Source organism: Alligator mississippiensis, chromosome 2 (genome assembly GCF_030867095.1).
Source record: "Alligator mississippiensis isolate rAllMis1 chromosome 2, rAllMis1, whole genome shotgun sequence".
Classification (NCBI taxonomy): domain Eukaryota; kingdom Metazoa; phylum Chordata; order Crocodylia; family Alligatoridae; genus Alligator; species Alligator mississippiensis.
Window position 1 is genome coordinate 106,247,502 of NC_081825.1, and position 22,937 is coordinate 106,270,438.

Consider the following 22,937-nt stretch of genomic DNA (forward strand, 5'->3'; position numbering starts at 1 on the left):
CTACACAAGATGCTGACTGCACAGTAGCTCGTTACTACTGTGCAGTAGTGTTGCATGGCACAAAGCTTGACGCGATGCTATTGCGCAGTAGTAACAAGTTATTGCACAGTCAGCATCACCTAAAGCTGTTCATTTAGTACTCTGTGCCCTCTGTTCTCACTGCCACAAAACCCCTGCAGGGGAAGTGGTGACTCAGAGTCCAAAGCTTTGGTAGGTTTATTTACGCAGTCTGCCTGGTACTCTCAGCGTGGCTGGTCTTGAACTCAACCTGTACATTTGCTCACGCATGCCAAAACTAGAAAAGCAGGGGGAAACCCTCCTTGGCTGCTCTCGAGATTTCCTGACTCATGTTGGGTCAGTGATCCACCATATCTGGTTTCTTCATTGCTGTTTGAAGTTTGTAATAGAAAAGCTGTGAGTCACTGACTGCTGTATATCTTATTTGTAAAAGGAAGGAATGGCAGAGATATGGCTAGTTAAAAGTGCTGATGAAAAAAGATTGGTTGAGGGAATGATTTGAAACATAGGTGCAACATAGGTTTCTTGGAAAAGTAAGAAGTTTGGTTTGATTATGCTGGAATTGAATCATTTTGTTTTGTCTTTTGAAAGCAAAAAAAAAAAAGTTTTACTATTACTTTTTACCCCCTTATTTCACTGTGTTTCTCCCTTCTTTCTCTCATCTTGCAATAAAAATGTCAGGAGGGAAAGCATGTTAAGAGGGGGAAAATTTAAAAAAACCCACATTTTGTTTTCAACTTTTCAAAACTGAAATTTTACTTAACTGATAAGTTAGACATTTCAATGAAAAATTTAAAAAAAACCACTTTTAATTTCTTTTGGATATTTTTCCTTTGCAGAGGATACATTCTTCAGCTCTAGTTAGAGAGATGCTAAGAAAGTGTGAGATGAGGATAAATTATCCTATAAAGGAAAAAAATTAAAGGAGATTTGGCTGAAGTAACCAAGTTGTGGAAGTTATAATGAAAACCTATCAATCTATTCTTTTTACTTTGTACCTCAATGACCATAAGGTGATATTCTGCTATATCAAAGGGCCATAAATGGTAAAAGCAATGTCAGGAGCACTACTTTATGTAGCATAACTCTAGTCCATAGAATTTTCTGCCTTGGAAAGTCACCACCCTGGAGAATACTGGGAATCTGATGCCCCTTTATAGTTACACACTGGCACAATTTCAGTGGATAGGATTTAAGACACACTTTAGTCCTCAGTGTTTTCCTATTGGCTAGATAAGGCAGCTCCCTGTTCAGTGTGCTAGCTGTTGAACATCCCATGGCTATACACTGCATAGAAAATTTAGGCATCTAACTAAAGTCTGGACACCGTGGGAGCCAGACACCTAAGAAAAACAATCCAATGTGCTGCTGAGCATCTCAGTGCCTCAATCACTCTTTCTGGCTCTAGCCCTTAGTTTCTCTGAACACAATTTTTAAAAGCGGCAAAATGTGACAGGCCCTCAGCTCCCACTGATGTCATAGGTTCATAGATTCATAGATGCTAGGGTTGGAAGGGACCTCAATAGATCATTGAGTCCGACCCCTGCATAGGCAGGAAAGAGTGCTGGGTCTAGATGACCCCAGCTAGATGCATATCCAACCTCCTCTTGAAGACCCCCAGGGTAGGGGAGAGCACCACCTCCCTTGGGAGCCCGTTCCAGACCTTGGCCACTCTAACTGTGAAGAAGTTCTTCCTAATGTCTAGTCTGAATCTGCTCTCTGCTAGCTTGTGGCCATTATTTCTTGTAACCCCCGGGGGTGCCCTGGTGAATAAAACCTCACCAATTCCCTTCTGTGCCCCCGTGATGAACTTATAGGCAGCCACAAGGTCGCCTCTCAACCTTCTCTTGCGGAGGCTGAAGAGGTCCAGGTGCCCCAGTCTCTCCTCGTAGGTCTTGGTCTGCAGGCCCTTAACCATATGAGTGGCCCTTCTCTGGACCCTCTCCAGGTTATCCACATCCCTCTTGAAGCGTGGCGCCCAAAACTGCACGCAGTATTCCAACTGCGTCTGACCAGCGCCGAATAGAGGGGAAGTATCACCTCCTTGGATCTGTTCGTCATGCATCTGCTGTTGCACGATAAAGTGCCATTAGCTTTTCTGATGGCTTCGTCACACTGCCGACTCATGTTCATCTTGGAGTCCACTAGGACTCCAAGATACCTTTCCACTTCCGTGCCACCAAGCAGGTCATTCCCTAGGCAGTAGATATGGTGGACATTTTTCCTCCCTAGGTGCAGCACTTTGCATTTCTCCTTGTTGAACTGCATTCTGTTGTTTTCTGCCCATTTGTACAACCTGTCCAGGTCTGCTTGTAGTTGTTGCCTGCCCCTCCGGTGTGTCCACTTCTCCCCACAGTTTTCTGTCATCCGCAAACTTGGACAGAATACAATTTACTCCCTCGTCCAAGTCGCTGATGAAGATATTGAAGAGTATCGGTCCAAGGACCGAGCCTTGCGGGACCCCACTGCCCACACCCTTCCAGGTCAATACCGACCCATCCACTACGACTCTCTGGGTGCGGCCCTCCAGCCAATTCGCCACCCACCGGACTGTGTAGTCATCCACGTCACAGCCTCTTAACTTGTTCACCAGTATGGGGTGGGATACCGTATCGAAGGCCTTCCTGAAGTCTAAGTATACATTAACCCCTACTCCTGCGTCCAGGCGTTTTGTAACCTGGTCACAAAAAGAGACTAGATTAGTCAGGAACGATCTACCTGCTACGAACCCGTGCTGGTTTCCCCTCAGCATAATTTGTCCTGCTGGGCTCTCGCAAATGTGAGCCTTAATAATTTTTTCGAAGATTTTGCCTAGGATGGAGGTGAGACTGACTGGCCTATAGTTGCCCGGGTCCTCCTTCCTCCCCTTCTTGAAGATGGGGACCACATTGGCCCTTTTCCAGTCCTCCGGGACTTTGTCCGTGTGCCACGAGTGTTCAAATATTTCCGCCAGTGGCTCTGCAATGATGTCGGCCAGTGCCTTCAGTACCCTTGGATGGAGCTCATCCAGGCCTGCTGACTTAAAGGCATCCAGTTCCTCCAGGTGTCTCTGCACCATCTCAGGGTCTACGCATGGCAGTCTGGTACCTTGCTGCTGCCTTTCTACAATCCCAGTGAGAGCCTTGCCCTGCCCCTCTCCTAGGAACACTGAGGCAAAGAACTCGTTAAGGAGTTCAGCCTTGTCCCCCCTGTCCATCACCAATTGCTTCTGCTCATTTAGTAGGGGTCCTATTCCTCCCTGGGCCTTCCTTTTACTCCCTATATATCTAAAAAACAATTTTTTTGTTATCCTTTACTTGGGATGCCATCCTCAGCTTCATGGTAGCTTTGGCCCATCTAACTGCCTCCCTACAAGTGCGAGCAGAGGAGGTATACTCCTCTTCGGTATTCTCTCCCCGTTTCCACTTTTTATATGCTCCCCTTTTAGTCCACAGGCTGCCCTGGATTTCTCTGGTCAGCCAGGGAAGCCTCTTTTTCCTCGCATCAGGATCGTCTTCCTCTGTGCCCAAAGGATCATTTCCTAAAGGCACAGCCACCCTTCCTGGGCTCCCATCTCTTCAAAACTCCTACTCTGCAGTGCGTCCTTGACTAATCGCCTGAGTGCATTGAGATCAGCTTTCCTAAAGTCTAGCACTTTCACCCTACTAGTTACCTTACCCACTCAATGTCTTATGGTGAATTCTATTATTTGGTGATCACTGTCCCCCAGGTGACTACCGATCTGTAGGTCCCCTACCATATCATCCCCCGTTGCCAGTACCAGGTCCAGTAAGGCATTCCCCCTAGTGGGACTGTGTACCTCCTGCATCAGGTGGAGGTCCTGTATGCAGTATAGGAATCTGCGTGAACAGTGGGACTTTGCTGTCTGTGTCTCCCTGCAGATGTCTGGGTAGTTTAGGTCCCCCATGACTACCGCCTCTTTAGCTTTTATGGTCTCTGAGAGCTGCCTCAGGAGCCCCGAGTCTAGTTCTTCCCCTTGGCGTGAGGGTCTGTAGCAGACCCCTACCACCAAATCCCTTTCTCCTTGCCCCCCATGTAGCCTAACCCACAATCCTTCTACTTTCTCCTCTTTCAATTCTGTCTTGATAAGGGTCGATGTATATTGCTCATTGACATACAGGGCAACCCCTCCCCCTTTCTTCCCCACCCTGTCCTTTCTGTACAGCATATAACCCTCAATATGTACCGCCCTGTCGTGGGAAGAATCCCAGCAGGTTTCAGATAGCTTTACTAAGTCGTAGGTGTTTTCTGCAAGCAGGAGCGCTAGTTCATCCTGCTTGTTCCCCATGCTCCTAGCATTAATATATAGGCACTTGAGCCCTGTGACTGGTGCCTTTTTTGCCCCCCAGCTCCGATTCCCAAAGGGCCCCTTATTGCTTACCTGCCTATTGCTTACCTGTGCTGTATTGCTGGCTGCCCCATGGATTGCAGGTTCCCGATGTTCTCCTTCTTCAGGCTGGGCTGTCCTTGTGGGTGCCACATGGTTTGGTGGTCCATGGCTTCCCCCGCCCTCATCTTCCCTTCCCCCCAACGAGCCTAGTTTAAAGCCCGCCAGAGGAGATCCGCCAACCTAGAAGAGAACACACGCTTACCTTTGGGGGACAGGTGAAGCCCATCCCAATTGAGCATGTCCCTCGTCGTGATGTGTGGGTTGTTGTCCAGGAAGCCGAAGCCTGCCTCAAGACTGTGGTGGGCCAGTAGGGGGTGCTCCTGCATTGAGCCACCCACCTCCCTTCGCCCGCCCACCTTCCAGGCTCCGAGTGCCTCCCTTGGGGTGCCTCACGTCCGGCCGACCCATTCTCTGGAGCACACCCGCTAGCCTGGGGTTCCCGCTGCCACCATCCAAGGCTCTGGACTCAATTCTGGCTCTGTGCACCTTGGAGAACACAGGCTTGATAGTCCAATAGGTACTAGACCCAATATAAGCACTTGGGGCACTTCCCAAGTCAGGGGCTGATTAGGGAAGCCTCCCTTAGTCCGCAGACCTAAGGGGCCTCCTTGGCATAATTTAGACCCACCCCTCAAGAAGTCTCCCACACCGGTCACAAAGGAGAACTTTATTGATTACAGGGGGTAGGAAAGAAACAGGGTAAAAGGTAGAACAATATCAGAGGAATCCCATAGAGCAAACCAGGGTGGCTGAGGTAGCCATTTAAACACGCATCTGAATTACTGTAAGCTAAATATCTAGTCGGATCTCGAGTAGCTTACTCACACGCATCGTCCAGAGGTGGTTGGAGTTCTCTCTGGAGGCAGGTCACTCTTGGAGCATGCGGTGATGAGGAGAGAGCCAGTTTCAGATTCACCTGGATGACTGCATGGCTAATGGCTGCCTTCTTCCTGGACCAGGCCCTTTTATCACCTCTCTGACCTCAGCAGCCTGGTCCTAATCAAAGCTGCCAATACTGGCCACAAGCCAACCAATCTACCAAGCATCCCTGGCTACCTGGGCCTGTGCGCAGGGCTGGGCTTTTCCCCCCTGCCCAGGTGACCAGAGCATCCGCCTCCCAGGCACCAGGCTTTTGTCATGCAGACCAGGGAGGGAGATCCCCGCCCTGAGGGATTCAACACCAGCCTCTCAAGCTGGCAGAGAGAGGTCTCTGGAGAGGGGCACCGACGGTGGCATTTCTGCCACAGAGACACCATTGCCGAAGCCGCCAATTGGTCTCTCTAATGCAGTTCTCGTGTTGTCTTCCACGTCCGCTCACTGGTAGGACAGAAGAGAATACCACCTGTGCACCGATCTCCCTTGTTAGGCCCCAGCTCAAGTCTGGGTTCGTGCCCGGTATGCAAAGGCCAATAAAGATACTGGGGTGAAAGTATAAAAAAGATTTATTGCTAGCAATAAAAGGTGCAAGCGGAATAATCTCACTGAACAAGCACACTAGATATGCAATACTAAGCCCCTTATATACAAGGGTTTGAATCTTCATAAGCATCCTTGTTTGCTAATTGGTTATAAAGGAGTGACGCAAGGAGTTCTTTACTGAGCATGTCTCTATACCTGTGTTTTAGCTATGTATCTCATTAACATACATATATGTTTCATTAGCATATATCTTCCCCGCCTAGGGGTGTGATTTTTAGTATTTTAATGAGCTCTTTGTCCCAGTACCTCTGATTCTCTTTTTGTTTTCAAGCTTCCTCTATCTAAGACTGTCTGCTCCTTATCATTGCAGATGGGCATTCATCACATAACATTCACTTTTGCTTAGGCTTTGCATAGTAGTTTCTAGGTCGATCCTTACACCCTCAGCACGTTGCCCAGAGCATGGTAGTCCGTCATCAGGTGATTGGGGTTTCTCCTGGCCGCATCATTAGTACCCATATGGACTAGGACCATGGGGTAGTAATTGTTGGGCTTAATCCTGGCCTGGATTATTCCCGTCACATCCTGAATCTTTGCTCCAGGCAGGCAGTAGACCTCTCGTGTTGAGGGGTCCTGGCGACAGGTGTACATTTGTCAGGTACATTTAATCAGAGGATTTCTCAAAATCAGTTTTGTTGAATCATCATTTGCTAACAGAAAAGTGTTACAAATTATAATTTAAAAGATGATCCCTAACCAAGGAGACTTGAGTTGGTAAATGGGAGCTGGTCCATCAGTTAAGTAGCTAACCAGTTTTTAGTCAGAGACAGGCCAGTTTGGGTCTACAGGGTCTGCATACTGGTCCAGAATAAAACCAGTTGTATTTTTCTTCTCATTCATGTATGCCCATGTTTACTGAACCTGGTGTGATCTCTCATCTACCATCCCAGATAGCCATCTGCATTTGACTTAGGTATGTGGACCCAGTTATAATCAAGCAGCTTTTTAGCCTTAAGTTTCTCATTTGTGCCTTCCAAAATCCCATTAATTTGTGGACAACTAATTTGGCTTTAGCATTTTGCACGCAATTCTGAAAACAGGGCTACATTCATCATTGTTGTATATATTTATTTAACACTCACATTACAGTAATAGATTCATAGATTCATAGATTTATAGATGTTAGGGTCGGAAGGGACCTCAATAGATCATCGAGTCCGACCCCCTGCATAGGCAGGAAAGAGTGCTGGGTCTAGATGACCCCAGCTAGATGCTTATCTAACCTCCTCTTGAAGACCCCCAGGGTAGGGGAGAGCACCACCTCTCTTGGGAGCCTGTTCCAGACCTTGGCCACTCTAACTGTGAAGAAATTCTTCCTAATGTCTACTCTAAATCTGCTCTCTGCTAGCTTGTGGCCATTATTTCTTGTAACCCCCGGGGGCGCCTTGGTGAATAAAACCTTACCAATTCCCTTCTGTGCCCCCATGATGAACTTACAGGCAGCCACAAGGTCACCTCTCAACCTTCTCTTGTGGAGGCTGAAAAGGTCCAGGTTCTCTAGTCTCTCCTCGTAGGTCTTGGTCTGCAGGCCCTTAACCATATGAGTGGCCCTTCTCTGGACCCTCTCCAGGTTATCCACATCCCTCTTGAAGTGCGGCGCCCAAAATTGCACGCAGTACTCCAACTGCGGTCTGACCAGCGCCCGATAGAGGGGAAGTATCACCTCCTTGGATCTATTCGTCATGCATCTGCTGATGCACGATAAAGTGCCATTGGCTTTTCTGATGGCTTCGTCACACTGCCGACTCATGTTCATCTTGGAGTCCGCTAGAACTCCAAGATACCTTTCCACTTCCGTGCCACCCAGCAGGTCATTCCCTAGGCTGTAGGTGTGCTGGACATTTTTCCTTCCTAGGTGCAGCACTTTGCATTTCTCCTTGTTGAACTGCATTCTGTTGTTTTCTGCCCACTTGTCCACCCTGTCCAGATCTGTTTGCAGCTGTTCCCTGCCCTCTGTTGTGTCCACTTCTCCCCATAGCTTTGTGTCATCTGCAAACTTGGACAGAGTACATTTCACTCCCTCGTCCAAGTCACTGATGAAGACATTAAAGAGTATCGGTCCAAGGACCGAGCCCTGCGGGACCCCACTGCCCACACCCTTCCAGGTCAAAACCGACCCATCCACCACGACTCTCTGGGTGCGACCCTCCAGCCAATTTGCCACCCATTGGACTGTGTAGTCATCCAAGTCACAGCCTCCTAACTTGTTCACCAGTATGGGGTGGGATACCGTATCGAAGGCCTTCCTGAAGTCTAAGTATACGACATCCACCCCTCCTCCTGTGTCCAGGCGTTTCATAACCTGGTCATAAAAAGAGACTAGATTAGTCAGGCACGATCTTCCTGCTACGAACCCGTGCTGGTTTCCCCTCAGCATAATTTGCCCTGCTGGGCTCTCACAAATGTGAGCCTTGATAATTTTTTCAAAGATTTTGCTAAGGATGGAGGTGAGACTGACTGGCCTATAGTTGCCCGGGTCCTCCTTCCTCCCCTTCTTGAAGATGGGGACCACATTGGCCCTTTTCCAGTCCTCCAGGACTTGGCCCGTGCGCCACGAGCGTTCAAATATTCCCTACAGTGGCTCTGCAATGATGTCGGCCAGTGCCTTCAGCACCCTCAGATGGAGCTCATCCGGGCCTGCCGACTTAAAGGCATCCAGTTCTTCCAAGTGACTCTGCACCATCTCAGGGTCTACGCATGGAAGTCTGGCGCCTTGCTGCTGCCTCTCTACAATCCCAGTGAGAGACTTGTCATGCCCCTCGCTTAGGAACACTGAGGCAAAGAACTCATTGAGGAGTTCAGCCTTGTCCCCCCTGTCCGTCACCAATTGTTTCTGCCCGTTTAGCAGGGGTCCTATTCCTCCCTGGGCCTTCCTTTTACTCCCAATATATCTAAAAAACAATTTCTTGTTGTCTTTTACTTGGGTTGCCATCCTCAGCTCCATGGTAGCTTTGGCCCGTCTAACTTCCTCCCTACAAGCGCGAGCAGAGGAGGTATATTCCTCTTTGGTGATCTCTCCCTGTTTCCACTTTTTATGTGCTCCCCTTTTGGCCCTTAGGCTGCCCTGGATTTCCCTGGTCAGCCAAGAAAGCCTCCTGGCCCCTTTCCCTCTTTTTCCTCGCATCGGGATCGTCTCGCTTTGTGCCAGAAGGATCATTTCCTTAAGGCACAGCCACCCTTCTTGGGCTCCCATCACTTCAAAACTCCTACTCTGCAATGCGTCCTTGACTAATTGCCTGAGTTCATTGAAATCAGCTTTCCTAAAGTCTAGCACTTTTACCCTACTAGTTACCTTACCCACTCGATGTCTTATGGTGAATTCTATTATTAGGTGATCACTGTCCCCCAGATGGCTACCAATCTGTAGGTCCCCTACCTTGTCATCCCCCATTGACAATACCAGATCCAGTCCCTAGTGGGACCATGTACCTCCTGTGTCAGGTGGAGGTCCTGTACACAGGTTAGAAACCTGCGTGAACGGTGGGACTTTGCTGTCTGTGTCTCCCTGCAGATGTCTGGGTAGTTTAGGTCCCCCATGACTACCGCCTCTTTAGCTTTTATGGTCTCTGAAAGCTGCCTCAGGAGCCCCGAATCTATTTTGTCCCCTTGGTGTGGGGGTCTGTAGCAGACCCCTACCACCAAATCCCTTTCTCCTTGCCCCCCATGTAGCCTAACCCACAATCCTTCTACTTCCTCATCCTTTGATTCCGTCTTGATGAGGGTCGATGTATATTGCTCATTGACATACAGCGCAACCCCTCCCCGTTTTTTCCCCAACCTGTCCTTTCTGTACAATCTATAACTCTCAATATGTACCACCCAGTTGTGGGATGAATCCCACCAGGTTTCCGTTAGCCCTACTAAGTCATGGGTGTTTTGTGCAAGCAGGAGCGCTAGTTCATCCTGCTTGTTCCCCATGCTCCTAGCATTAGTATATAGGCACTTGAGCCCTGCGACTGGTGCCTTTGATGCCCCCCCATTCCGAGTCCCAAGGGGCCCCTTATTTTTTACCTTCTCGTTGCTTACCTGTGCTGTGGTGCTGGCCGCCCCATGGCTTGCAGGTTCCCAATGTTCTCCTTCTTCAGGCTGGGCTGTCCTTGTGGGTGCCACATGGTTTGGTGGTCCACAGCTTCCCCTGCCCTCATCTTCCCCTCCCCCCGGCGAGCCTAGTTTAAAGCCCGCCGGAGGAGATCCGCCAACCTAGAAGAAAACACGCGCTTACCTTTGGGGGACAGGTGAAGCCCATCCCAGCTGAGCATGTCCCTCGTCGTAATGTGCGGGTCGTTGTCCAGGAAGCCGAAGCCTGCCTCGAGACACCACTGCCGAAGCCACCAGTTGGTCTCTCTGATGCAGTTCTCATGCCGTCTTCCGCGTCCGTTCACTGGTAGGATGGAAGAGAATACCACCTGTGCACCGATCTCCCTCAGCACGCCGCCCAGAGCACTGTAGTCCGCCATCAGGTGATCGGGGGTTCTCCTGGCCGCATCATTAGTACCGACATGGACTAGGACCATGGGGTAGTAATCGGTGGGCTTGATCCTGGCCTGGATTACTTCCATCACATCCTGAATCTTTGCTTCTAGTAATGCCTAGAGGTGAACCAGGTCACTGCCTGATCATACCTGGTGCTGTACAAATAAATAGAAAATGGCAGTTTTTGCCCTTTAAAGCCTACGTTATAAAAGACAAGCCATAACATGTGGATGAAGTGAACAACTGACTCAGAGTGGTTGATAGGTAGAGATAGGGTAAGGTTACTAAATAATTGGACACATACGTTTCATACCTAAACAGTGCCTGAGGCTCTGGCCAGGACACTATCTACACTCATATAGGAGGAGAAAGAGGTAGTTACAAAGTTAGTTTGAAGTCAGGTAAAAGCCAAGGTAGATGTGCACCAGAAAAGTCAAGCAAATGGGATACACCCTGGCCCACACCATACCATTACATATTCATAGGTCAACATAATGTGTTTTCTACCAACCTCTCACTTTTTTATGTCATTGACCATTTAATTCTGATAAGCAGATGAAGAAGCAGGTTTGGAATAATGCTGAGAGCACAGGATTGCAGCTTTCCTATTTTCTCTCAGATCTTCATTTCAGAACTAGTTTATTGGCCGGCTCTAGCATGCCTCCTCCTAGTCTGCCTCTGTCTGCCATCAGAGCGTAGTTTGTAATGACTCTTCTCTGCCTTTCTGATGCCTTTCTATATATCAAAGATATCTATTTCCTATCTCTATATAAATTTCAACTCACAAGCACATGAATCTATCACTTAACTAGAGCTGTATGTTTTACTTTTGCCATAGTCTTTGCTTCACCAATGACTTTGAAAATCCTTACTTTGCAGATATGATCTATTGCAATTATACTGCGCTGTATTCAAGGATGAGGACTAAAAGCATAATCCGTACACTCAAGATACTATTGCTTGCTCCCTCACTGAATCTCTAAAGATTATTCTTCTCCTGGCATGAGAAATATGTACAGGCAGCTGTATAAGCATATCCAAAGTGGCTGGCCTACTGGTGGAAAATAACATTCCTTTTGGAAGATTACTTTATGTGCATTTTGAGGAAGCAAAAATAACCAAAATTTGCCTTTGTTTCTTGTGTAAGAAATTTTTGTGCTTGGATTTTTTTGAGTGATCCATTGAGAACTATTTTGTATACATACAAAGGAATATGTATAAAATATGTATATTTTGTATACATACAAAGGAATACGGAGTATGGACTATGGAGTATACATAAGGAGTATGTATAAAATATGTATATTTTGTATACATACAAAGGAATATGTACAAAGCAATATAAGAGCTGGATTTCTGGATTTAATTTAGTGTACTAACTTAGTCAGGAATTTTCTGGCAAAGCAGGTTTTCATATAACAATGCCACCCTGTGGCATAGGAGGGTCTTAGCATAGGATTGTCTAGATTCCAGGTGGTGCCATAGCAGCTAACTTTGGCACCCAGGGCAAAGCCCATAATGGCAGCCTGCCCTCACCCTGTGCACAGATCTGGTGGGTACACGTCCCCCCATGTTTGCCCAGGAGTGCACACAGTGGCGGAAGCCATCCTTCCCCCATCCATACGCCCCCCCAAATGAGCCACTTGCGGCTCCATCCTGCACCCCGCCCCGGCTGGGCAGTGTTTCTTGCTGCCCCTTCACTTTGGTGCCTGGGGTGGTTCCCCCTCTTTGCCTCCCCTCTGCCCCCCCCCTTGCTACGGCACTGATTCCAGGTATCCCACTTCCTGTGTGAGTAATATAACTACTAAGGCAAAAAGTACACAGTTGTATTTTTATCCTCAAGTTATGTTTGAGAATGAAAGTGGCTGTGTGTGCTGTCTTGTGATCTCTGTCCCACTATGAGTGTACATTAGACACTATGCCTAATTATATGCCTATGATTTTTGTTCAGAGTTGATGGAGGCACAGAGTAAAAAAGAATTCTGCCCTGTACAGATCCAAATGGAAGTTTTCCAGCCACATAAGTGGCATTTTTAGCACGTATGCATAGAATGTGGTGCTATTACCTATGCAGTGTAGGCATGCAGGTATAGATTGAGCATGCTTAGTAGGCTGTGCATTGGCTGGTCATGTACATAGGTATATACATGCATATCATAGGCCCCTGGAGAATGAAGAGAGCTGTCCTCACATGATTTAGCCCAGGAGCTGAGTGGATAAGGCACTTGTTCGGGAAGTAGGCAGATCAAGGTCCCCTTCATTCAAAGGAGGTTTGATCCTCTGTCTCTTCAGCTTCCCAGCACAATGTTCTAACGGCTCCTCCACAGGTTAGTATTATCTAGTCTCTTCTCCAGCACTCCTTTTGAAGCTGAGCTAGTGCCCCTTGCATTTAACATACACTGGATAAAATGCATAGAGAGCAACGGGGAAGTTTCTGTCTCAACGGATGTAGGAAGCTAGGTGGGTATGGAGCCCAGTGCGTGTGGAGCTTAACAACTGCTTTCTTCTAGAACAGCATCCGTTTTACTGAGCCATCTCTGAGCATATTCTCTTTCTCCTGGTTCCATATATTTCCCTCTTTTAGCTGCCTAAGGGCCTTGTAACATGTTAATGTTAGGTGGCTCCTGGAGCTGTTGGCCTCTGCATTGTCTGCACATTAACACCTGAAACTAGTTTTAAGCACTTGTTAGGTGGCTCAAAGTTACACCACTCCAGGTTAGGTTTCTCTTTGATCTTGTGCTACACTAATGTGTAACCACTCTAGGTGACATATTAGTGTAAACATCACACTTGCTCTCTCTCTCCCTCCCACCCGCCTCTGGTCCAGATCAGGACCACTGCCCCCCTGCCCTCTCCAGCACCCCAAGTCCCTGCTCACTGCCCCCCAATCCTCCCCTCACTTACTTGTGGCTGCCTGAATAGTCTGTCCCAGGGAAGCAGGCAGGGAAGAGTTAACCTGCCTGGTTATCATTACCCCCTGCTGCTGCTCCCTGGGCCAGGCTCAGCCCACAGAAGAGCAGCAGCCCAGCAGCAATGTGGAGGGGACTGGAGGGCAGCAGGCGGCAGGCAGGCAGGCTAACTCTTTCCTGCCTGATCCCCCAGGACAGACAGCATGGGCAGCCACTAGGGTTGCCAACTCTGACTGAAGCTGTTCCAGGAGATTGTTTTTTTCCAACATGATGTAATGTCATGAATAGGGGTGCACCAATGGAGATTTTTTGGGTTTATACTGATGGCTGATTTTTAGCGAGCCATATCAACCAATACTGATCCGATTGCTGATATGAAGCTGGGCAGCTTGGAGAGCAGTGTCTGGCTGGTAAGTCTGTTATAGGGGAAGAGGTGAGGAGGGGGAAGGGGTGTTGGAGGGCAGATTGAGGCCCCCATGGTGAGGGAGGGAGTGGGGCTGGGGCAGGGGCAGGTGCTGCACAGCCAGGGCAGAGTGCAGGATGGAGCCACAAGCTGCTCATCTGTGTGGGAGGGACAGGACAGGGAGGCAGCTCCCACTGCTGCACACACCCTGGGAGGGCCTTTTTCTGGCAGGAGGCAAGGATGGGCTGCATTCAGGGTAGACAGCAGCAGTGGTGCTGGGAGGGGGCTACGGGAAGTAGGCAGCTGCAGCCACCTCAAAATTTGCCATAGCCCCTCTCCCAGAGATGCCCACTCTGAGTGTAGGCTGAGCCCAAGCACCTCTCTGGGAAGAGCCCACCACAGCCTGCAGCAGCAGCCTGCTCTCACCCCGTACACAGATCCAGGGGCACATGCCCTCCGTGCCGTCCTGGGGTGCATGCAGTGGTGGGAGCTGCTACCCCCTGCCCATGTCCCCTGGATGAGCCTCTCGCAGCTCCATCCCACACCCAGTCCTTGCTGTGCAGCTCCTGTTGAGCCCCAGCCCCACTGAGATGTTTTTCAAAACACTGGGAGAATTTAGCAGTAGCCATGCATGGTTTCCACTGATTAAAAACCCCCAGAAGTAATTATTCCTACTAATTATATGCATCTCTTAGGTTGGGGTGCTCAACCCCTGGCCTGCAGGCCAGATATTACTCCTGGTGCCATGTCATCTGTCCCATGAGACTCCCCACAGGTCTGAAATGTGGTAGTGGGGGAGCAGTGGTAGCATTTCTCTGCTGCCAAACATCCAGACCCATGAGGAGTGTCATGGGCTGAATGGCATGGGCCTGTGTGCTAGATTGGGTATGCAGGGTGTTGTGTGGCCTGATCCTGGTGCATGGGGTCCTATCTGGCCTCAGATACTAGCTCAGATTTCCTAAGAGGCCTTAATATATACATAGTTTACAAGTTTAACCCCCAGCTGAGCAGTCTGCTCCTGCTCAGTAACACTTGACCATGTCATATGACAGTTAGTCATGTGCTCTAATGCTTTTCTGAATAGAGATGAACATAAGCACATACATAAATATTTTGTGGAAATGAAGAAAATTCTTTTGTATTCAAAAGTAGCAATACATTTTGTTCCATATACAATTTGGTGTCACCTTTCACACTATTCATCTGAGGTTGGAATTGTGTTTTTCCTACATTACAAGGCATGTTAATACTGGCCAAAAGAATAATGCTTCAGTACTCTGTTGTAGTTATATTTATACCTTGCAACCTTGAAATCTTGGTTATCAAAAAATTATAGATTAGGAGAACATATCTGAAGAAAGAGTCCTAGAACTATACAGAGATAAGTCATACACAGCAGTTATGAGAGAGGAGATCTCTTGTTGAAGTGTCAAATAAAAAAGAAAAAAAATCAATGGAATCAATTCTAGCAGCCACATAGTCCCTCTAGAGGAGAAATTATAGCTTGAGTGCAGCTATTTCTTCAGTCTCTCGTCTGTGAGAAAGGTGAAATTTCAAGCCATGGTATCCTTCAAACATTATTCATCTCATTAGTCATCTTACTGCTATATTTGATATGTTAAGCTATGTGCCTGCATTTCAGTTTTTACCTTACCCACAAGTGAACAAGAATAAGAAGTTCTTCTGTACCTGACTTTCCCTCTGTGAAACAGCATCAGAAATCTAAATGCATTTTGTGAATAGTTCACACTTTTTTTCTTTTGCTTTTGAAGACTTTTTCTGGCTTCCATGTAATTGGCAAATGGGACCCAGAACCAGGAGAATTATTTTATGTTTCACTGTCATGGTTGTAAAGTAATTTGAAACTAGCCGCTTTCAGAAGGTGGAAAAAAAAAGCCCAGACGTTTGGGCTTCAAAGGTGTTTTGGTGTTTTCCCTTACACAAATGTAGTCACAAACTTGACTGAGGATGCACCAGCCCCAAGCTCTGCTTTGGCATGAGAGGAGTGTGAAAAAAGCCACTGCCACTGTTAAAGGCCACTTTCTAAGCCAGTTCCTGTAGTTAGGGTGCTTGAAGTCTCCTGCTTGGGGCTCCTGAACTACAATCAAAGATACGAGTTAGCGAATGGGAAATGTATAGAGCTGTCTTTCTCTTTGGGATTAATAGGATTCTCATAGTTATGTGATGGACACACATGGGTTGGGCAGTTCATACTAAGGATGAACCTTGGCACCCTGCCAACTAGGACTGAGCAAATTTGCTTCCAGTCAGCTGGGCAGCAGAGGGCAGGAGATTGCTCGTAGCTCCTGGGAGCTGCCTGCTGCCAGGGTGGGCTCAGCCACTGGAGCCCAGGTGGGGATAATGTCCCCTTGTCCTGGCAGCAGGGAGCTCCCAGCCCCCACCCCGCTCCCACCCTGGGCAGACATCTACACATGCACCCATTTGGGAGCAGATTTACTGCTCCTAGAAGCAGCAAGCTCCTGCTGCTTCAAGCCCTGCACCCTGATTTAGTAATTTACTCTGGAGTAAACCCATCCAGCAGCATTTGCACATGTAGCTGTGCCCACTGAGTACAATAATCCAACCAGGTGTCTGGCCACCTTACAGTATATTTATCTATACTGTATTTTGTTAGCTTGTTAATGAGAATGGTATGAGAGAGAGTGTGAAAAACCTCGCTAAAGTCAAGATATATCACATCCACTGCTCCCCCCTCCTGTTACCTTAGAATAGAAGAAAATCAGGTTGATCAGATCCCTGGCTGTACTGATCACTTGTCTTCCTCTAGGTGCTTCACAATGGGTTCCTTGAGGACCTGTTCTGGTCTAACTAGTCTGTAATTCCCTAGATCCTACTTGTTCCCTTTATTATGATGAGATCCCTTTTCCAGTCAACTGGGACCTCAGTGGATCTTAAATTACTTCAGCCAATCCCTTCACTACCCTAGAGTACATCCCATCCAGCCCTTAGCTTCTCTAAGTAATCCCTAACCACTTCTGCCATTACTGTAGGCTGTTTATCTCCTTCCCTATCTTTGCTGACTACTACACTTGTCATCTGGTAGTTATCCCTTTTTGTGAATACTGAGGTAAAAAATGAATTAAATACTTCAGGCTTCTTTGAATCATCCGTAACTAGATTGCCTTCCATATTCAGTAAGGAACCTATGGTTTCTCTGGGCTTCCTCTTACTTTTGATGTACTTGTAGACTCCTTTTTTATCCTTTATGAACCTTGCCAGCTGCATCTCAAATTGTGCCTTGGCTTTCCTAATGTTCTCCCTCCATGCCCTGCAATACTCCTATACTCTTCCCTTGTACAATGACCAAATTTCCTCTTGTTATAGGATTCCTTTTTGACTTTCAACTCATTGATATTATATTTAAAGTGTGGTTCACTTAGGAGATAAAATGAGTATAATATATTCTAGCTAAACATCAAGAGCATTCCTGCCCCACCCCCAAAAAATTAATGTATAAACAACCTGCCTCTGCAGTTGGCAGCGGTGGTGCATGGCAGCAGCAGCTCCCCCTCATCGACGTGCTGCTGGAGATCCCCCTCCCCTGTTCGTCAACCAGGTGCTATGGGACTTTCCCCACCTCGCTCATCCAGGGGGTACAGTCCAGGAGGGATACCCATCGCAAGGGGTACACTCCTTAAAACAGGTTGACATCCCCTGAAGTAGATGAAAGTTCCTTCCCAGGAACAAAAGATAGGAAAACACAAAGAAAATCAAAATACACACAATTATAGGTACACAGACACATACCAACCACATACACAAACACTTTAACTCGTTGATATGCACCCTAGATCTTAAGTCCAAGTTTCTACTGGGAAGAGCTGCTCAGTAGACTGAAAGGATCTTGACCCTTCAGCCTTCTGATTCAATATTACGACTCACAGAAGCCTCATTGTGTTTTAATGTACAGACAGCTCTCCTAAACTTCTTTTCCCCTCATAGCTGCCTATGAGGGGATTCTGCCCACTTGGTCCCCGAGTTTGTTAAAGTCTGCTTAAAATAATAAAGTCTGCTTTTCTGAAGGCCAGAGTCCTTAATCTGCTGCTCTCCTTTGAACCTTGTACTCTATCATTTCATGGTCACTCTCACGCAAGTTACCTTCCACCTTCGCATTCTCAACCAATTCCCATCTGTTTGTAAACAATAAAGTTGAGGAGAGTTTTCCGTCTAGTTATTTCTGACATACTTAAGGAATTTGCTGGACTCCTTGTGCATAGCTGTTTCCCTTCCAGGAAATACCCCAGTATTAAAGGGTGCCTGTAAATGTGCTGGGAGGCTTCTCCAACACATAATTACAGTATGTTGGAGTAGACTCGAATAATTGAGTCTACTAAAGTGTGCTAATTAGCATGCTCCAGCTGTTGGCTCTGGATTTAGGACCCAGAGGCCTTGTTCTGGGGGGGAGACTCACCCTCAGACCAACCATGACCTCTCCATTCAATAATAGGCAAATTTATTGATACACAGTGATAACAGAAAAGAAGCAATACAATCAAGCAGTTCTATATATCTACCAAATCCTAGGGCTGTTGTCAAAGTACATCTAGCCAGGATGCAGTCTTCACTCTGAGGCTTTCTTAAGTGTCAGATGTCAGCATGCCAGCAGTCTGGTGGTGGGATGTCAAGGCCCACACCCGCCCTCTAGTGGGGTGGATGAGAAGGGCTGGTGGCCTTCCCTTTGTTCATGGTGGCCTTGGGAACCCTTCCCTGGAGATGGAGACAGGAATGGGGACCCTCTCAGGGAGCAGGATGGAGAGGAGGAGGAGGGACCTGGGTAGGAACAGGGAGGGAAACCTTTGTTACTCTCAAGTCTCTGCTTTTGTATTCTCCTATCCTGATGACTCTTCATCTGTGGCTATCACAGGTTGGTCCGTCATTGTGGTCACATGTCCATGTAGCTTTCTGGGCCTTCTCTTAATTTGGTCTGTTCCCCCAAAACCAGGACTCGGGCCCTCCTGGTCCGGGGCCTTGTTAGTTGGTATCATTTGATCTTATGTTATGGGCAGTATGGTACATACTCCCTCTGATCCCAGACTGTTTTCCAGACTGTGTGTGCTTGTTGGCCTTGTTGCGTTAAACAGCCTGTTTGCAGGCTTCTTGGGGCCATAAGAAACTGTGTGGCCCAGACACTTAGAAATCAATTAACTCCTGCTGCCCATCCTGAACCATTCTAAGGCATATATATATATATATATATATATATATATATATATATATATATGTGTGTGTGTGTGTGCATGTGTGTGTGTGTGTGTGTGTGTGTGTGTATGTATACCTATAAGCCAATTCCCAAAAAGCAAACCTTTAAATACCATGTGTAAGCCAACACCAGCCAGCCTCTGCATCTTGTGTATCAGCATCCCCATGCTTCAGAATGGCAGTGGGGGAGCTTTAACTAAAGCTTGGTTGAAACTGATACTCAGGGAAATGGATACATGAGATGCTGTGGGCACTTTAGTTAGAGTGACTCTTGGAGCCGCTCTAATTAAAGCATTCCTCCACCCCCAAAGCATGTGTAAAAATACCCAAAGTTCCCCATGAGAACCAACTCCTATGATTTAGAAGTATATGTCAGTTGTTTAAAGAAGATCTTGTCCACCTCTTCCTCTTTGTTTGAGAGCCCATAGCAGACACCCACCATGACACCCCCACTGCTGCTCTCCCTTCTAAAATTGCTATGAAGAATTGTCCTCTGCCAAGCCTTTTTCCCATCCAGGGCAACTGCCTATCCTTGGAGCTACCAAGTAGGTAGGCTGTAATCAGGGAAGAACCTGGGGCCTTCCACTACTGGGGAAGGTGACAGTGCTCCCAGATTTGGGGTCCAGGTTTAGGGTAGGGGGGTTCCTTTTGATCTATGGCTATTTGGCAACTAGTGATCCCTTAGCCAGGCTTAGTGTTGGGATTTGGGAGCTTTACATAACAGTACCTGTAGTGGATCTGCTCAGGGTCTCCTCCCTGGGGATACTGGAGCAGCCCAAGTTAGTGTTAGGGTTAGAGAATGGTTTAGAGCTGTCTTTCTTCTTGGGATTGATAGGACTTTCAGAGTTATAGTTAGTAGATAGGTGGGTGTCCTAACTAGTAAGCAGGGTGGACCCTGAGGCCTTTTACCTGCAGTGGGAAAGTCCCCAGCAGTGGGGTTAGGGTTTGGGATTTGTATGGGTTGCTTTTTTTTCAGGGCTAGCAAGGGATATCTCAGCTGGCCTTACTAATCAGATTTGGGGCTTTCCAAGTCAGTTTCTGTAGTCAGTAGCCCAAGCTATGGTTAGGGTTAGAGTTAGGGTTAGAGAATGGGAAAGATTTAGAACTATTTTCTATTTGGAGTTGTTAGAGTTCCCAGTGGTATATTTTGGACACATGGTAATAGTAAGCAGGATGGACTCTGGGGCCTCTCACTTAATCTTGGGGCTGGCTGTACCCACATTGGTGTGGTCAGGGTTTGGGGTGGGAGGATTCCTTTTGTTCCATTGCTGTTCTCACAGCTAAGGCTTTCCCAGCTGGACTTACCAATTGGGTTTGCGAGCTGTATACAGTGTGGAGTTGTCTTTTTATGTCTTTAAATTCATCATCATCTTAGACAAATAAAGTTATCTTTGGTTATAAACTGAAATGTACAACTTAGAGAAAAAATGAAAAAGGGCATATAAAGATAAATCGAAGTGTTATAGCTTGAGTAGGTGTAAGCACTATATTTGAGAGATGTAGTTAACTGAGTTAGTCTGAAGTCAGTAGAAGGCAGGGCAGAGTTGCACTTTATAGATGAACTGACTCGGAGATGCATAAGCTTTTGTGAGCAACAGGTCACTTCACCAGATGCTATGAAAAGACATGCAGAAAGCAGGCTATTAAATAGAAGAGTGATTTGAATCCAAAATACAGAGAAGGTGGAGGAAGAGCAGGAAGGAAGGGGAAAGGGTATGGCTGAGAAGCAAATAGGGTTGAAGAGAAAAGCAAAGCAATAAAGCAATAGGGACACGAGGGGTCATAAAATCTAACTCAGGTAACATGATAAGAATCCCTAGTCCCTGTTTAGAACATACTTAACACAATGCAGTCTGTAGATGATTTCTTGGCCTGCAATTTCACATTCAAGTGTTTTTAAACCAGGACAGTTCTATCCTATTTTAATTAAAATTGCAAAAAGTTTTCCACAATAATGATCAATTTATAATTGCTTATAATTATCTGAAACTTTCACCTTTAGGTTTCAAATCTTAATGTTTCCAATTGGAGCTACTATTAGGTTTGATTTAAAACTCAACGATGCTCCTGTGAGTCTTAATACTAAATTAGTAGGTTGAAGGGTTAAGATCCCCTCAGTCTACTCAGCAGTTCTTCCCAGTGGAAACTGAAGATGTAGGGTCCATATCAACAAGTTAATGCGTTTGTGTACATGGTTGGTATATGTCCGTTTACATATAACTATGCATAGTTTGATTTTCTGTGTGTTTCTGTGTCTTTTTTTCCTGGGAAGGCACTTTCATCTACCTGATGAAGAGGTTAACATAAAGTGGTGAATTAAAGGTTTGTGTGCAGCCTTAGCTTTGGATTTTCCTGACTTAATTCTACAACTTTACAGTCGTGTATACATTAACTTTTGGGGGTGGGGGCATGAATGCTCTTGATGTTTAGCTAGAATGTATCATACTCTTATTATCTCCTGAGTGAACCACCCTTTAAATATAATATCTTAAAAACTGGAGTGACATATACTCAGTAACACTATTTCTCCCCCATACTGATTTAGAACTGTGATGGTCAACCATTTGGACCCATGGACCATAAGCAGCAGGGATTTGATCTGCATGCCACATATCATGGGCAGTATTGATTTGTGGGTAGGATCCCATTTGTGGTTGGCACTTGGGGTTGGTCCATAGGCACAATCCAGCACTGATGCAACCCCATGTGCCAGCCCAGAACTGTGCACTGGACCTGACCGTGCAGTGTCCCCATGTTCTGACACGATCCAGAGAATGGGGCTATGTTATCTGAACCACAGGGCTCATCATTGGTCAAGAAATTTGGCAATGAGGGATCAGTGGCAGCATTAGTTGCTGCAGCTTCCAGATACAACTAGTAGAAACTGTGGCAATTAATGCTGTCACCACTCCCATGTTGCCAAATGTCTGGACCCCTGGGATGCCTTATGAGGTGGATGACATGGCCCCATGGGCTGGATTCATCCCATAGGCCAGAGTTTGAGCACTACTGAGGTAGAATGCTTGGCTTTCAAAGCTGAATAGAAAAATGTAATTTGAGTTGTACACCTAATTAAGTCACCTCATAATTTGAAATCCATTTTTCTGCCTTTCATATTTTTTGGATTATTTAGATTTCTTTTCCTGTAAATATCAACATTTGGTACATTCATGAACAATTGAATGTATGTATTTTGTTGCCAGTTTTTTAAATGTAGAGCAATGAAATAAAGTGTTACCCTAATGTTGACTAAGCAAAATGTATTTGCAGTGTGGGCAGAAGAGTGCCTTGTCTATTTTCGAGGGGAAGAGCATCCTATCTAAATTAATATAGTAGAATTGCCTCATAACTCATCTCTACAGTGGCAGTGTACCATACTAGTGCGAGAGCAGAGTTCAATACTGTACTCATTTTGCAGATGTAGTACCTATTCATCTATTTTGGTTTTTCATATCATTTCAAGCAGTGAAGTTATAATGAGACTCATATTAAGAACCCTACCTGAAGAGCACACTAAGTAGACCATAAACCAATTGTAAAACTTGAGCAAACCCTTCAAGAAGGTATCATAATGCAGAATAAGCCTGAGGCTGAACAGTACTTCAGAAAACAAGGCACGGTCAGTTTTGCTAGTGAAAAGTTAAGAATACTGTGTATTATACCATGAGAAAAAATGTTAGCCTGGAAAAAATGGATGAAGCTGTATCTTTATTGGTAGTTGTTTAATCTCTTCGTTTTTGTGTTTACAGGATAATTCCTCGAAAATAAGACATTCAAATCTGGTATTTATATTTTAAAGCATATGTTTAATTAGTTATTCTTTCTATGTCTACACACAAAAATTATCAAAGAAACGTCCCTTAGGGTTTGAACCTTCTTTTGAAGCATCTGTCATGGAATACTGTCAGACATGAGATACCTGGCTAGAGATGATCAAAAGTTAGAATTTCTCATGGGAAATTCCACTTTTCTAATATATCTATATCTATATATATAAATAATTATATGGAATTATAGAATAGAAGTGTGTGTGTATGTGAATGAA